Raw genomic sequence first — 15,681 nt, 5'->3', positions numbered from 1 at the left:
GCTCTCACCTGGCGGCAGTCCCTCTCTCGCTCTCACCTGGCGGCAGTCCCTCTCTCGCTCTCACCAGGCGGCAGTCCCTCTCTCGCTCTCACCAGGCAGCAGTCCCTCTCTCGCTCTCACCAGGCGGCAGTCCCTCTCTCGCTCTCACCAGGCGGCAGTCCCTCTCTCGCTCTCACCAGGCGGCAGTCCCTCTTTCGCTCTCATCTGGCAGCAGTCCCTTCCCTCTCTCACCTTGCAGCAGTACCTCTCCTCTCTCACTCAGCAGTAGTCACTCATCTTCCTGTCACCTGGCAGTAGTCCCTCCAGTCTTTCGATCTCATCTGGCAGCATTTCTTCTTCTGTCCCTTACCAGGCAGCAGTCCCTCACCTCTCTCACTCTCACCTGGCAGCAGTCCCTCTTCTGTCCCTTACCAGGCAGCAGTCCCTCCCCTCCCTCACTCAGCAGTAGTCCCTCATCTTCCTCTCACCTGGCAGTAGTCTCTGATCTTCCTGTCAACTGGCAGAAGTCCCTGCCCTCTTTCACTCTCATCTGGCAGCAGTCCCTCTCTCACTCTCACCAGGCAGCAGTCCCTCTCTCACTCTCACCAGGCAGCAGTCCCTTCCCTCTTTCAGTCTCACCAGGCAGCAGTTCCTCTCTCCCTCTCACCAGGAAGCAGTCCCTCCTCTCTCTCACTCTCACCTGGCAGCAGACCCTCTTTTGTCTCTTACTAGGCAGCAGTCCCTCCCCTCTCACCGGCAGCAGTCCCTTCCCTCTCTCACTCACTTTCATCTAGTAGCAGTCCCTCTCTCTCTCTCTTACCAGGCAGCAGTCCCTTCCATCTCTCATTCTTACCTGGCAGCAGTTCCTTCCCTCTCTCACCTGGCAGCAGTTCCTTCCCTCTCTCACCTGGCAGCAGTCCCTCTTCAGTCTCTTACCAGGCAGCAGTCTCTCCCCTCTCTTACACCCACCTGGCAGCAGTCCATCCCCTCTCTCATGTGGCAGCAGTCCCTCTTCTGTCTCTCGCCAGGCAGTAGTCCCTCTACTGTCTCCCGCCAGGCAGTAGTCCCTCTTCTGTCTCCCGCCAGGCAGTAGTCCCTCTTCTGTCTCCCGCCAGGCAGTAGTCCCTCTTCTGTCTCCCGCCAGGCAGTAGTCCCTCTTCTGTCTCCCGCCAGGCAGTAGTCCCTCTTCTGTCTCCCGCCAGGTAGTAGTCCCTCTTCTGTCTCCCGCCAGGCAGTAGTCCCTCTTCTGTCTCCCGCCAGGCAGTAGTCCCTCTTCTGTGTCTCACCAGGCAGTAGTCCTTCTGTCTCTCACCTGGCAGTAGTCCCTATTCTGTCTCTCACCAAGCAGTAGTCCCTCTTCTGTCTCCCGCCAGGCAGTAGTCCCTCTTCTGTCTCCCGCCAGGCAGTAGTCCCTCTTCTGTCTCCCGCCAGGTAGTAGTCCCTCTTCTGTCTCCCGCCAGGCAGTAGTCCCTCTTCTGTCTCCCGCCAGGCAGTAGTCCCTCTTCTGTGTCTCACCAGGCAGTAGTCCTTCTGTCTCTCACCTGGCAGTAGTCCCTATTCTGTCTCTCACCAAGCAGTAGTCCCTCTTCTGTCTCTCACCAGGCAATAGTGCCTCTTGTCTCTGTCACCAGGCAGTAGTCCATTATCTGTCTCTCACCTGGCAGTAGTCCCTCTTCTGTGTCTCACCAGGCAGTAGTCCTTCTGTCTCTCACCAGGCAGTAGTCCCTCTTCTGTCTCTTACCAAGCAGTAGTCCCTCTTGTCTCTCTCACCAGGCAGTAGTCCATTATCTGTCTCTCACTAGGCAGTAGTCCTTCTGTCTCTCACCTGACAGTAGGCCCTCTTCTGTCTCTCACCAGGCAGTAGTCCCTTATCTGTCTCTCGCCAGGCAGTAGTCCCTCTTCTGTGTCTCACCAGGCAGCAGTCCCTCTCTCGCTCTCACCAGGCGGCAGTCCCTCTCTCGCTCTCACCAGGCAGCAGTCCCTCTCTCGCTCTCACCAGGCAGCAGTCCCTCTCTCGCTCTCACCAGGCGGCAGTCCCTCTCTCGCTCTCACCAGGCGGCAGTCCCTCTTTCGCTCTCATCTGGCAGCAGTCCCTTCCCTCTCTCACCTTGCAGCAGTACCTCTCCTCTCTCACTCAGCAGTAGTCACTCATCTTCCTGTCACCTGGCAGTAGTCCCTCCAGTCTTTCGATCTCATCTGGCAGCATTTCTTCTTCTGTCCCTTACCAGGCAGCAGTCCCTCACCTCTCTCACTCTCACCTGGCAGCAGTCCCTCTTCTGTCCCTTACCAGGCAGCAGTCCCTCCCCTCCCTCACTCAGCAGTAGTCCCTCATCTTCCTCTCACCTGGCAGTAGTCTCTGATCTTCCTGTCAACTGGCAGAAGTCCCTGCCCTCTTTCACTCTCATCTGGCAGCAGTCCCTCTCTCACTCTCACCAGGCAGCAGTCCCTCTCTCACTCTCACCAGGCAGCAGTCCCTTCCCTCTTTCAGTCTCACCAGGCAGCAGTTCCTCTCTCCCTCTCACCAGGAAGCAGTCCCTCCTCTCTCTCACTCTCACCTGGCAGCAGACCCTCTTTTGTCTCTTACTAGGCAGCAGTCCCTCCCCTCTCACCGGCAGCAGTCCCTTCCCTCTCTCACTCACTTTCATCTAGTAGCAGTCCCACTCTCTCTCTCTTACCAGGCAGCAGTCCCTTCCATCTCTCATTCTTACCTGGCAGCAGTTCCTTCCCTCTCTCACCTGGCAGCAGTCCCTCTTCTGTCTCTTACCAGGCAGCAGTCTCTCCCCTCTCTTACACCCACCTGGCAGCAGTCCATCCCCTCTCTCATGTGGCAGCAGTCCCTCTTCTGTCTCTCGCCAGGCAGTAGTCCCTCTACTGTCTCCCGCCAGGCAGTAGTCCCTCTTCTGTCTCCCGCCAGGCAGTAGTCCCTCTTCTGTCTCCCGCCAGGCAGTAGTCCCTCTTCTGTCTCCCGCCAGGCAGTAGTCCCTCTTCTGTCTCCCGCCAGGCAGTAGTCCCTCTTCTGTCTCCCGCCAGGTAGTAGTCCCTCTTCTGTCTCCCGCCAGGCAGTAGTCCCTCTTCTGTCTCTCAACAGGCAGTAGTCCTTCTGTCTCTCACCTGGCAGTAGTCCCTCTTCTGTCTCTCACCAGGCAATAGTGCCTCTTGTCTCTCTCACCAGGCAGTAGTCCATTATCTGTCTCTCACCTGGCAGTAGTCCATTATCTGTCTCTCACCTGGCAGTAGTCCATTATCTGTCTCTCACCTGGCAGTAGTCCCTCTTCTGTGTCTCACCAGGCAGTAGTCCCTCTTCTGTGTCTCACCAGGCAGTAGTCCTTCTGTCTCTCACCTGGCAGTAGTCCCTCTTCTGTGTCTCACCAGGCAGTAGTCCTTCTGTCTCTCACCTGGCAGTAGTCCCTCTTCTGTGTCTCACCAGGCAGTAGTCCCTTGTCTGTGTCTCACCAGGCAGTAGTCTATTATCTGTCTCTCACCTGGCAGTAGTCCCTATTCTGTGTCTCACCAGGCAGTAGTCCATTATCTGTCTCTCACCTGGCAGTAGTCCATTATCTGTCTCTCACCTGGCAGTAGTCCATTATCTGTCTCTCACCTGGCAGTAGTCCCTCTTCTGTGTCTCACCAGGCAGTAGTCCCTCTTCTGTGTCTCACCAGGCAGTAGTCCTTCTGTCTCTCACCTGGCAGTAGTCCCTCTTCTGTGTCTCACCAGGCAGTAGTCCTTCTGTCTCTCACCTGGCAGTAGTCCCTCTTCTGTGTCTCACCAGGCAGTAGTCCATTGTCTGTGTCTCACCAGGCAGTAGTCTATTATCTGTCTCTCACCTGGCAGTAGTCCCTATTCTGTGTCTCACCAGGCAGTAGTCCATTATCTGTCTTCCACCTGGCAGTAGTCCATTATCTGTCTCTCACCTGGCAGTAGTCCCTCTTCTGTCTCTCACCAGGCAGTAGTCCTTCTGTCTCTCACCTGGCAGTATTCCCTTATCTGTCTCTCACCAGGCAGTAGTCCATTATCTGTCTCTCACCTGGCAGTAGTACTTCTGTCTCTCACCTGGCAGTAGTACTTCTGTCTCTCACCTGGCAGTAGTCCCTCTTCTGTCTCTCACCTGGCAGTAGTCCCTCTTCTGTGTCTCGCCAGGCAGTAGTCCCTCTTCTGTGTCTCACCAGGCAGTGGTCCCTCTTCTGTGTCTCACCAGGCAGTAGTCCCTTGTCTGGCAGTAGTTCTGCTCTTCCAGTCTGTGATTTCTTCAGAAATCCACCCCCATTTTCGTCTGAAGGGAGTGGTTTATCTGGAAATCATGAGGTTTCTGGTCCTAGGTGTGACCCCTCCGTCCTCGGCGGTGAACCTGCGGTTCCCTGCTGGCCAGAGCAGTAATGCTGACTCAGGACACATGAGGAAATCAGAGCCAAGTGTGGGTCACTGCCATCACCATCCACAGTGTAACACAAGAGCTGGCACTCTAATGTCAAAGACATTTTTATGTTAACACGGTCAGAGAAAATCCAGATCAGAGAGAGCGGTGGATACCAAGTGTTTACTAGTGATTAGACAGATCCACATGAGACATCTGCATGTGACTGTCAGTAATCACCATTATATATTATTTATGCTCCAGTCACATCCAAAGCTGCTGTTACATCCTGCCGTGTACTCCACATATAGAGCTGCGTTCACAATTGTTACATTATGTATTATGCTCCAGTCATATCCAGAGCTGCTGTTACATCCTGCTACTATTTTTATGTAATTTCCAATGCTCCAGTCACCTCCATAGCTGCAATCTAAATTCTGCTGTTACATCCAGAGCTGCAGTCTAAACTCTGCTGTTGTACTGTTTTATACACCAGTCACATTCAGAGCTGCAGTCACATTTCTGCTGTTACTTCATGTTTTATACTCCAGTCACATCCAGAGCTGTGGTCACAATTCTGCCTTTATATCATGCCTTACACTCCAGTCATATCCAGAGCTGCAGTCAATATTCTGTTCATACTGCTTTTCTTATACTTTTGTCACATGCAAAGCTGCATCTACCTGCTGTGTGGTCATCTGAAGGCTGTGTGAATCACAGGTCAGCCAAGACGGGAGAGACATCTCTGGTCACTGTACAGCATCTCCTGGCAGACATCCCTCCTGACACCCTGTCCTCATACACCCACAGGAGAACTTTAGGTTGTCAGGTCCTGGGGTTTAGCTCTAGCACCTCCGTAGCTGTGGGTACAAGGCTGCAGAAAGCTCCTACCCCTCCTGTGATTCCTCCTGGACATATATTACATCCGTGCTCCCTGCACAGGTAACTGGGATGTATCAGATGCCCTTCAGGTATGACCTCAAAGGCCATATGAAGTAAAGAAATGTCCATGTGTGTGCTATCACAATGTCGTCATCAGCATCGCTGTACGACCTGTAGTCACAGCATCGCTGTACGACCTGTAGTCACCAGCATCGCTGTACGACCTCTAGTCACCAGCATAGTTGTACGACCTGTCTTCACCAGCATCGCTGTAAGACCTGTCATCACCAGCATCGCTGTACGACCTGTCTTCACCAGCATCGCTGTACGACCTGTAGTCACAGCATCGCTGTACGACCTGTAGTCACCAGCATCGCTGTACGACCTGTAGTCACCAGCATCGCTGTACGACCTGTAGTCACCAGCATCGCTGTACGACCTCTAGTCACCAGCATCGCTGTACGACCTGTCTTCACCATCATCGCTGTACGACCTGTAGTCACCAGCATCGCTGTACGACCTGTCTTCACCAGCATCGCTGTACGACCTGTAGTCACCAGCATCGCTGTATGACCTGTAGTCACCAGCATCGCTGTACGACCTGTCGTCACCAGCATCGCTGTACGACCTGTAGTCACCAGCATCGCTGTACGACCTGTCGTCACCATCATCGCTGTACGACCTGTCTTCACCATCATCGCTGTACGACCTGTAGTCACAGCATCGCTGTACGACCTGTAGTCACAGCATCGCTGTACGACCTCTAGTCACCAGCATCGCTGTACGACCTCTAGTCACCAGCATCGCTGTACGACCTGTAGTCACCAGCATCGCTGTACGACCTGTCTTCACCAGCATCGCTGTACGACCTGTAATCACCAGCATCGCTGTACGACCTGTAATCACCAGCATCGCTGTACGACCTGTCTTCACCAGCATCGCTGTACGACCTGTCTTCACCAGCATCGCTGTATGACCTGTAGTCACCAGCATCGTTGTACGACCTGTAGTCACCAGAATCGCTGTACGACCTGTAGTCACCAGCATCGCTGTACGACCTGTCTTCACCAGCATCGCTGTACGACCTGTAATCACCAACATCGCTGTACGACCTGTAATCACCAGCATCGCTGTACGACCTGTAGTCACCAGAATCGCTGTACGACCTGTAGTCACAGCATCGCTGTACGACCTGTAGTCACAGCATCGCTGTACGACCTGTAGTCACCAGAATCGCTGTATGACCTGTCTTCACCAGCATCGCTGTACGACCTGTAATCACCAACATCGCTGTACGACCTGTAATCACCAGCATCGCTGTACGACCTGTAGTCACCAGAATCGCTGTACGACCTGTAGTCACAGCATCGCTGTACGACCTGTAGTCACAGCATCGCTGTACGACCTGTAGTCACCAGAATCGCTGTACGACCTGTAGTCACCAGAATCGCTGTACGACCTGTAGTCACCAGAATCGCTGTATGACCTGTTGCCACCAGAATCGCTGTATGACCTGTCTTCACCATCATCGCTGTACGACCTGTAGTCACCAGCATCGCTGTACGACCTGTCTTCACCAGCATCGCTGTACGACCTGTAGTCACCAGCATCGCTGTACGACCTGTCTTCACCAGCATCGCTGTATGACCTGTAGTCACCAGCATCGCGGTACGACCTGTCTTCACCAGCATCGCTGTACGACCTGTAGTCACAGCATCGCTGTACGACCTGTAGTCACCAGCATCGCTGTACGACCTGTAGTCACCAGCATCGCTGTACGACTTGTAGTCACCAGCATCGCTGTACGACCTGTAGTCACCAGCATCGCTGTACGACCTGTAGTCACCAGCATCGCTGTACGACCTGTAGTCACCAGCATCGCTGTACGACTTGTAGTCACCAGCATCGCTGTACGACCTGTAGTCACCAGCATCGCTGTACGACCTGTCATCACCAGCATCGCAGTACGACCTGTAGTCACCAGCATCGCTGTACGACCTGTAGTCACCAGCATCGCTGTACGACCTGTAGTCACCAGCATCGCTGTACGACCTGTCATCACCAGCATCGGTGTACGACCTGTAGTCACCAGCATCGCTGTACGACCTGTCATCACCAGCATCGCTGTACGACCTCTAGTCACCAGCATCGCTGTACGACCTGTAGTCACCAGCATCGCTGTACGACCTCTAGTTACCAGCATCGCCGTACGACCTCTAGTCACCAGCATCGCTGTTCGACCTCTAGTCACCAGCATCGCTGTACGACCTGTAGTCACCAGCATCGCTGTACGACCTCTAGTCACCAGCATCGCTGTACGACCTCTCGTCACCAGCATCGCTGTACGACCTGTAGTCACCAGCATCGCTGTACGACCTGTCATCACCAGCATCGTTGTACGACCTGTAGTCACCAGCATTGCTGTATTACCTGTAGTCACAGGATCGCTGTACGACTTGTCATCACCAGCATCGCTGTACGACCTCTCGTCACCAGCATCGCTGTACGACCTGTAGTCACAGCATCGCTGTACGACCTGTCTTCATCACCAGCATTGCTGTACGACCTGTCTTCACCAGCATCGCTGTACGACCTGTAGTCACCAGCATCGCTGTACGACCTGTAGTCACCAGCATCGCTGTACGACCTCTCGTCACCAGCATCGCTGTACGACCTGTAGTCACCAGCATCGCTGTATTACCTGTAGTCACAGGATCGCTGTACGACCTGTCTTCACCAGCATCGCTGTATGACCTGTCTTCACCATCATCGCTGTACGACCTGTAGTCACCAGCATCGCTGTACGACCTGTAGTCACCAGCATCGTTGTACGACCTGTAGTCACCAGCATCGCTGTATTACCTGTAGTCACAGGATCGCTGTACGACTTGTCATCACCAGCATCGCTGTACGACCTCTCGTCACCAGCATCGCTGTACGACCTGTAGTCACAGCATCGCTGTACGACCTGTCTTCATCACCAGCATCGCTGTACGACCTGTAGTCACCAGCATCGCTGTACGACCTCTAGTCACCAGCATCGCTGTACGACCTCTTGTCACCAGCATCGCTGTACGACCTCTCGTCACCAGCATCGCTGTACGACCTGTAGTCACCAGCATCGCTGTACGACCTGTCATCACCAGCATCGTTGTACGACCTATAGTCACCAGCATCGCTGTACGACCTCTCGTCACCAGCATCGCTGTACGATCTGTAGTCACCAGCATCGCTGTACGACCTGTCATCACCAGCATCGTTGTACGACCTATAGTCACCAGCATCGCTGTATTACCTGTAGTCACAGGATCGCTGTACGACTTGTCATCACCAGCATCGCTGTACGACCTCTCGTCACCAGCATCGCTGTACGACCTGTAGTCACAGGATCGCTGTACGACCTGTCTTCATCACCAGCATCGCTGTACGACCTGTCTTCACCAGCATCGCTGTACGACCTGTAGTCACCAGCATCGCTGTACTACCTCTCGTCACCAGCATCGCTGTACGACCTGTAGTCACCAGCATCGCTGTACGACCTCTAGTCACCAGCATCGCTGTACGACCTGTCATCACCAGCATCGCTGTACGACCTGTCATCACCAGCATCGCTGTACGACCTGTCATCACCAGCATCGCTGTACGACCTGTAGTCACCAGCATCGCTGTACGACCTGTAGTCACCAGCATCGCTGTATTACCTGTAGTCACAGGATCGCTGTACGACTTGTCATCACCAGCATCGCTGTACGACCTGTAGTCACAAGCATCGCTGTACGACTTGTAGTCACCAGCATCGCTGTACGACCTGTCTTCACCAGCATCGCTGTACGACCTATAGTCACCAGCATCGCTGTACGACCTGTAGTCACCAGCATCGCTGTACGACCTGTAGTCACCAACATCGCTGTACGACCTGTAGTCACCAGCATCGCTGTACGACCTGTAGTCACCAGCATCGCTGTACGACCTGTCATCACCAGCATCGCTGTACGACCTGTAGTCACCAGCATCGCTGTAGGACCTGTCATCACCAGCATCACTGTATGACCTGTAGTCACAGGATCGCTGTACAACTTGTCATCACCAGCATCGCTGTACGACCTGTTGTGACCAGCATCGCTGTATGACCTGTAGTCACAGCATCGCTGTACGACCTGTGGTCACCAGCATCGCTGTACGACCTGTAGTCACCAGCATCGCTGTACGACCTCTTGTCACCAGCATCGTTCTACGACCTGTAGTCACCAGCATCGCTGTACAACCTGTAGTCACCAGCATCGCTGTACGACCTGTCTTCACCAGCATCGCTGTACGACCTGTCTTCACCAGCATCGCTGTACGACCTTCTTATTTTCACTTATCTCTTGTTGTACGTCTGGTTCATGGTTCCGTGACATTAGGACCAAGCCATGAATTCTGACGGTACAGGGCCATCCTCGCTACCCATGCTGGTTGCCAGACTTGATCAGCAGGATCACCTGTTGGGTCGGTTCGCTGTGGCGTTGCAAACCCTGCTTGAACGCACGGCTCATTTCGCTCCCGTTGCCGATGGGTCGGTTGTCGCTCCTACTGCCGCTCCGGTTGTTGCGCCAGAGTCTACCCCGACACCTGTTGTTGCGCCTGCGGTGTTTCGGGGTATGACCGGTTCTGCCCCTCTTCCACAGCGCTTTGGGGGAGAGCCAACTCAGTGCCGAGGTTTCCTTAACCAGGTGGGCATTTATTTCGAGTTGCTGCCACATGCCTTTCCTACTGAGAGATCAAAGGTGGGCTTCTTGATCTCGCTGCTCTCGGACAAGGCCTTGGCCTGGGCCAGCCCTTTATGGGAGAACAACAATCCGGTGGTTGCCGAGTTTTCCGGTTTTGTTGCTTCTCTTCGGAAGGTATTCGATGTGCCGGCTCGTGCTGCCTCTGCTGCGAAGCTCCTTATGTCCATCAGACAGGGTTCACGATCCGTAGCTGAATACGCCATTGAGTTTCGTACCCTGGCAGCAGAGGTGGGCTGGAATAATGAGGCTCTGGTCGCTGCTTTCTCTCATGGTCTCTCGGATGCCTTGAAGGATGAGGTTGCAGCTAAGGACCTACCAGTGGAGCTCGAGTCTCTTATTTCTTTCCTGATTTTGATTGACACCAGACTCAGGGAGAGACCTTCCTTTAAGGAGAGCCTGCGGAGGTCTTCTAACAGATTGGCGCCTACGTTTGCTGTCCCACCCGTGCCTCCCTCTTCTCCCACGCCTCCTGGGGATGACTTGTCTGGGGGTGAACCCATGCAGCTGGGGTTTGCTCGCCTGTCCGAGGGGGAGAGGGTACTCCGGAGACGCGAGGGCCGATGCATGTACTGTGGTCTCGGTGGGCATTTTCGGTTGGCATGTCCGAACCGTCCGGGAAACGCTCGTACCTGAGATCCTGTCGGGGGCAGATCTTGGGTGGAGTCTCCTCGTCCCCGGTTTCCCGTGTTGACAAACCACTGATCACTGTTGTCCTCTCCTGGGTCGGGGGCTCGGTGACGACCCAGGCGTTGGTGGACTCTGGTGCTGGTGGTTTGTTCATTGATAGTGTGTTCGCTGCCGCCAATTCCATTCCTCTGCAGGCTCGAGGTTCCCCACTGGCTCTTGAGGCGATAGATGGCAGACCCCTTCTGTTGCCACACGTGACTCATGAGACCCTTCCAGTGGGGATAGCCATTGGTGCCGTTCACAGAGAGTCGGTCTGCCTCCAGGTTATTTCGTCTCCACACTACTCGGTGGTCTTGGGGTACCCCTGGCTCCAGAAGCATAATCCGACTTTCGATTGGAGATCGGCCGAGATCCTCTCGTGGTCACCGCAGTGTGGGGCTAGTTGCATCCATGGGTCTGTCAAGTTGCTGTGTACTTCCTCGGACTCTCTGTTGCCTCCTGAATACGAGGAGTACCGGGATGTATTCGATAAGGTGCGCGCGGTTGCCCTACCTCCGCACCGCCCATATGATTGTGCCATAGAGTTACAACCTGGTGCCGTTCCTCCTCGTGGCAAAGTCTATCCACTGTCGGTAGTGGAGAATGAGGCCATGGAGGAGTACGTGAGGGAGGCGCTTTCACGCGGACACATTCGCAAATCCTCGTCCCCGGCAGGGGCTGGATTTTTCTTTGTGAAAAAGAGGGGCGGTGAGTTGAGGCCTTGCATCGATTACAGGGGCCTCAAACGCATCACGATCAAGAACGCTTACCCGATACCCTTGATTTCCGAGCTGTTCGATCGCCTTAAAGGGGCCACGGTCTTTACCAAACTCGACCTGAGGGCGGCATATAACCTGGTAAGGATCAAGGCGGGCGATGAGTGGAAGACCGCGTTTAACACCAGGACCGGTCATTATGAATCCTTGGTTATGCCCTTTGGGTTGTGCAATGCGCCCGCAGTCTTTCAGGAATTCATCAACGATGTTTTCCGTGACCTGTTGCAGCAGTGTGTGGTGGTCTATTTGGATGACATCTTGGTATATTCTGAATCCATGGAGGCCCACATTCTGGATGTCAGACGAGTGTTGCAACGGTTACGAGAGAACAAGCTGTTCGGTAAGCTTGAGAAATGCGAATTTCACCGATCCCAGGTAACCTTCTTAGGTTACATCATTTCCGCTGAGGGGTTCTCCATGGATCCTGAGAAGGTTTCGGCTGTCTTACAGTGGCCCCAGCCCAGTGGTCTTCGTTCCCTGCAGCGCTTTTTGGGCTTCGCCAATTATTATCGGAAGTTCATCAGGGACTTTTCCATGCTGGCCAAGCCTCTCACGGATCTGACCAGGAAGGGCAGTAATTCCCAGGTCTGGCCGCTCGAGGCCATCCGAGCTTTTGAGGCCCTAAAGTCCGCTTTTGTGTCGGCTCCGATTCTGTCGCATCCCAACCCTGGGTTGCCCTTTGTCCTCGAGGTGGACGCGTCTGAGACGGGAGTAGGCGCCCTTCTGTCTCAGCGTAGAACACCAGAGGGTCCTCTGCTTCCTTGTGGGTTTTACTCCCGGAAACTGTCTTCCGCGGAGTGCAACTATCAGATTGGTGACAGGGAGTTATTGGCCATCGTGCAGGCCCTTAAAGAATGGAGGCACTTGCTCGAGGGTTCGGTGGTTCCGGTTCTCATCCTGACGGACCATAAGAATCTGACCTACCTTTCTGAGGCCAAGAGATTGACACCACGTCAGGCCAGATGGGCTCTGTTCTTGTCACGTTTTAATTACGTGGTCTCCTACCTACCCGGTTCCAAGAACATCAGGGCGGATGCCCTATCACGGCAGTACTCCGAGCTGTCCAGGGAGGAGTCGATTCCGACTTCGGTCATACCTCCGAATCAGATCCTGGCCGCCATTCGCACCAGCCTGACCTCTCCCCTGGGTGAGCAGATTTTGGCGGCTCAATCTGGTGCTCCCTCTGGGAGACCCAACGGCAGATGTTTTGTGCCTGAGGAGTTGCGCACTCGGTTGTTGCGAACCTACCATAACTCCAAGACCGCGGGGCATCCTGGAAAGAATCAGCTGTCCTGGGCTGTTTCACGTCTGTTCTGGTGGCCTTCCCTACGTTCCGACATCGCCGCATATGTAGCGGCATGCTCCGTTTGTGCCCAGAGTAAGTCCCCTCGGCACCTTCCGTTGGGCCTTCTGCAACCCATAGCCACCGGGGAGCGCCCATGGTCACACCTGGGGATGGATTTCCTTGTGGACCTCCCTGCATCCCGAGGCCATACGGTCATTCTCATGATTGTGGATCGGTTTTCCAAAATGTGCCACTGTGTTCCTCTCAAGAAGTTACCCTCTGCACAAGAGTTGGCCACGATTTTTGCCAGGGAGGTCTTCCGGTTGCACGGTTTGCCCAAGGAGATTGTGTCGGATCGGGGGAGTCAGTTTGTATCCAGGTTCTGGCGTGCCTTTTGCTCCCAGTTGGGGATTCATCTCTCCTTCTCCTCGGCCTACCACCCTCAGTCCAATGGGGCCGCAGAACGATCCAATCAGGCCTTGGAGCAATTCCTTCGTTGCTATGTCTCCGATCACCAAGACAATTGGGTTGACCTCCTGCCTTGGGCTGAGTTTGCCAGGAACAAGGCGGTGAACTCTTCCTCTGGGACGTCTCCCTTCATGGCCAATTATGGGTTCCAACCTGCCGTGTTACCGGAGGTATTCTCTCCCCAGGATATTCCGGCTGTGGAGGATCACCTTTCCGTCCTACGTGCTTCTTGGGTACAGATCCAGAAGTCCCTTGAGGTCTCTGCGCAGCGCCAGAGACTCCAGGCTGATCGCAGACGAGCGCCTGCTCCTTCCTACCAGGTCGGAGACCGTGTATGGTTGTCCACCCGCAACCTCAACCTTCGAGTGCCCACTCCCAAGCTGGCGCCTCGCTTTGTTGGTCCCTTCCGAGTGCTTCGCAGGGTAAACCCGGTAGCCTATGCCCTTGCGCTTCCTCCTGGCATGCGGATCTCTAACGTGTTTCATGTCTCCCTGTTGAAGCCACTGGTGTGTAATCGTTTCACTTCCTCGGTTCCTCGGCCTCGTCCGGTCCGAGTGGGCAATCGTGAGGAGTATGAGGTGAGCAATATCCTGGACTCACGCCTGGTCCGCGGTCGGGTGCAGTTTTTGGTCCATTGGCGTGGTTATGGTCCAGAGGAGCGTTCCTGGGTTCCCTCCGCAGATGTCCATGCTCCTGCCTTGCTCCGAGCCTTCCACGCACGCTTCCCTCAGAAACCGTTTTTTGCTCCGCGGAGGAGGGGCCCTTGAGGGGGAGGTACTGTCATGGTCTTACCTTCTTGCTGTTCTCCTTCGTTTGACATGTGCTGGCGGCCATCTTGGTTTCTGGGTTTCTTGTAGCCTTCCACCCTGCGGCTCCTCCTTCCCACTGGGAGGAGCTGGATGCCTAGCCATATATATAGGAGGTCTGTGGCTTCAGTTCCTTGCTTGGTCCTCCTGTGTTCACATGCTTCTAAGACTGCTGCTGCTTCTGGTTCCTGATCCTGGCTTCGTCTGACTACCCTGCTGGTTCCTGATCCTGGCTTCGTCTGACTACCCTGCTGGTTCCTGATCCTGGCTTCGTCTGACTACCCTTCTGGTTCCTGACCTCTGGCCTCTCAAAGACTCTGCTTCGGTTTCACCATCTGTTTGGACTTTTGCTTTACAGCTTTATTGTCAATAAAGCCTTCTTATTTTCACTTATCTCTTGTTGTACGTCTGGTTCATGGTTCCGTGACACTGTCATCACCAGCATCGCTGTACGACCTGTAGTCACCAGCATCTCTGTACGACCTGTCTTCACCAGCATCGCTGTACGACCTGTAGTCACCAGCATCGCTGTACGACCTGTTGTCACCAGCATCGCTGTACGACCTGTAGTCACCAGCATCGCTGTACGACCTGTAGTCACCAGCATCGCTGTACGACCTGTCATCACCAGCATCGCTGTACGACCTGTAGTCACCAGAATCGCTGTACGACCTGTAGTCACCAACATCGCTGTACGACCTGTAGTCACCAGCATCGCTGTACGACCTGTAGTCACCAGCATCGCTGTACGACCTGTTGTCACCAGCATCGCTGTACGACCTGTAGTCACCAGCATCGCTGTACGACCTGTAGTCACCAGCATCGCTGTACGACCTGTAGTCACCAGCATCGCTGTACGACCTGTAGTCACCAGCATCGCTGTACGACCTGTAGTCACCAGCATCGCTGTACGACCTCTAGTCACCAGCATCGCTGTACGACCTCTAGTCACCAGCATCGCTGTACGACCTCTAGTCACCAGCATCGCTGTTCGACCTCTAGTCACCAGCATCGATATACGACCTGTAGTCACCAGCATCGCTGTACGACCTGTAGTCACCAGCATCGCTGTACGACCTGTTGTCACCAGCATCGCTGTACGACCTGTCATCACCAGCATCGCTGTACGACCTGTCTTCACCGCCGCTGAACGACCTCTCGTCACTACCAGACCTGTCTTCACCAGCATTTCTGTTCGACATCTCCTCACCACCGGTGCAGAATGACCTGTCATCACCACCAGCGCTGTACAACCTCTCATCCAGTGGCGTACTAAGGGGGGGGGGGTGGAGTGGGGAGCGGTCCGCCCCGGGTGCCGGCTCCCAGAAGGGTGTTAGAAGCAATAAGCACATCAATCAATACAGATGGAAGCGCTCATTGCTGGAGCGCTGGGAGCTGCGGTCCTGTCGCTCAACGCTCCGTGCTCCGCACTCTTCCCCTCCATCAGGCCAGCGGCGCACACAGAATGGTGAAGCAGGAAGACTTCTCCCCGCTTGATCATTAAGCCTGCAGACACAGATTGCGCTACCAGCCTGTGTGGGCGGAGCCTGCAGCCCAGAAATCTGCATGAGCTCCTCACCTGATAAATGTCACCACTAGAGGGCGGCACAGAACCCTCCTGTAACGGACCGTTTCAGCAGACAAGGGGTTAAAATCCGTTTAGGCGATGTGCCCCTTTCTGAGAGACAGGCCCAGCTAC

At 54.6% G+C, this 15,681-nt stretch overlaps 1 protein-coding gene across 1 annotated transcript in view; it reads right to left on the bottom strand.

Annotated features, from left to right (window-relative positions):
- Nucleotides 1–3,723, bottom strand: part of LOC120986719 (asialoglycoprotein receptor 1-like) — a 108,430-nt gene extending 104,707 nt beyond the window's left edge. Inside the window, exons 1-2 of the mRNA XM_040415426.1 lie at nucleotides 3,717–3,723; nucleotides 3,375–3,421 (exon numbers count right to left, since the gene is read on the bottom strand). The gene's annotated coding sequence lies outside the window, so the exon portion shown is untranslated. The remainder of the gene's footprint in view (nucleotides 1–3,374; nucleotides 3,422–3,716) is intronic.
- Nucleotides 3,724–15,681: the final 11,958 nt, after the last annotated feature.

This window comes from Bufo bufo, chromosome 1, assembly GCF_905171765.1.
Source record: "Bufo bufo chromosome 1, aBufBuf1.1, whole genome shotgun sequence".
NCBI lineage: Eukaryota > Metazoa > Chordata > Amphibia > Anura > Bufonidae > Bufo > Bufo bufo.
Note: the sequence above shows the minus strand (reverse complement) of the source record. Positions and strands in the feature narration are given on the sequence as shown.